Source organism: Mobula birostris, chromosome 13 (genome assembly GCF_030028105.1).
Source record: "Mobula birostris isolate sMobBir1 chromosome 13, sMobBir1.hap1, whole genome shotgun sequence".
In the NCBI taxonomy this organism is placed as follows: domain Eukaryota; kingdom Metazoa; phylum Chordata; class Chondrichthyes; order Myliobatiformes; family Myliobatidae; genus Mobula; species Mobula birostris.
In genome coordinates, this window is record NC_092382.1 from 42,893,423 (window position 1) to 42,895,134 (window position 1,712).

Here is a 1,712-nt window from a genome sequence, read left to right on the forward strand (position 1 = left end):
AACTCTCTTCAAACCCACATGAGCAGCTGTGTTTCATAATAGAGTGAACGACTACATTGGTGAGAGAGCATACATACAAACACTCACTATATGGTGGGATTTGAAATGAAAATGGAGTGATGCCTTGTCTCAGGTTTTCCAGCATGTGAGAATTTAAAGCTCACAGCAGCACAGCGCGCTGGAACTGGTAATGCACACAGTTTAGGTCATCTGTCATAGAAAGGATGACGAGGCTTTGGAGAGTGTGCAGAAGAGATTTAACAAGATGATTCCTGAATTAGACAGTTTGGTTTTGCAATAACGAGAGCTTCAACCATCTTGTGTTGTTTTTCCCTCTGGAGCAGCAAGGCTGAGTGTGAATCTGATAGACGTCTCTTAGATTTTGGGAGGCATAGATAAAGGTAGAGCACACAGAAGCTGTCTCCATCCCAGAGCTGATATGTCTTATATCATAGGGCATACATTTCAACTAAGAGGGGAAGTTTTAAAGAAGACGTGACAACACCCTATCACTCAATGTTGGCAAGACCAAGGACAGATTGTGGTCTTGAGGAGAGGGAAAACCACAGGTCCATGAGCCATTTCTCATTGGAGGAAGTAATTTTAAATTGGTAGGTATTAGTATATCCTCTACTTTATCAGGAGACTTCAGGGATTCACCATGGCCTCAAAAACCTAGATGAACGTCTACAGATGTGTAGTAGAGAGTGGATTGTTTGCCTGCATCAGGACTTAGCACGGAAATAACATTACCTTTGAAGGAAAATCTTCAAAAGGTTAGTGGATTCGGCCCAGTCCGTCACGGGTAAAGCACTACAAAACATTCAGCACATCTGCATAACGCTGTCATCGGAAACTGCATCCACCGCCAGAGGTCCTCACCAACCAGGACATTTTCTTTTTACGCTGCTGCCATTAGGTAGAAGGTAAAAAGAGCATCAGGACTCGCACCGACAGGTGCAAGAACAGTTTACACTCACGTCCCCATCCATTGACTATTCCGACAGCCAATGATTTCACTTTAAACACTATTCTATATTGATTAGATGAGTATCCTAGGACCTCAGCAGACCAGGCAGCATCTGTCAAAAAGAATACGCAGTCGACGTTACGGGCCAAGATACTTCTCCATGGGATTGTTTCTGAATAAATCGCTCACCCGAAAATCGGTGTACGATGATCTGTTGTACTGTGATAAGCAGTGTCAAAAAACACAATCTATTCTACCGTTTTCCTAATCCACACTAAGAACCTACGTTTTGTTGCAGAAATAACATCATTTGGATTAAATGTTTAACAACAAAAGATGTCAGGAGTGGGATTCGAACCCACGACCCCAGCTGGAGACCAGAACACTCGCGTTTGTCGGAAGGATTTTCATACCTTGAGTCTGGCGCCTTAGACCACTCGGCCACCCTGACTACTGTTGTGTTTGGGAACGGAATGAATCCCTGATTTGAAGGCAAAGTTATTTACGCACAAACACACATATCATCCCGCTAATCGGAAATGAACGCGAGCTTGTTACAGTTTCGCAGATTAGGCAGCTTCTTTGGGAAGTGAAGCAAAATAATTACAGATCGAAGACTCGTGAGACGCGTCTCAGCAAGAATTTGGGAAGGAGGTTTGCTGGGATGAATGAGAACGCTTGGAAGACTCATTATTTTCACATGTAGTGAAGCGGGGAGGAAACGTTAATAGACCGTATTGAA

The 1,712-nt window shown here is 43.5% G+C and overlaps 1 non-coding gene across 1 annotated transcript; it reads right to left on the reverse strand.

Moving 5' to 3' along the window:
- Positions 1-1,307: 1,307 nt before the first annotated feature.
- On the reverse strand, positions 1,308-1,421 carry trnal-caa (transfer RNA leucine (anticodon CAA)). The gene is made up of 2 exons: positions 1,384-1,421; positions 1,308-1,353 (listed from the first exon to the last, which is right to left on the reverse strand). It is a non-coding gene; the product is annotated as a tRNA-Leu (tRNA).
- Positions 1,422-1,712: the final 291 nt, after the last annotated feature.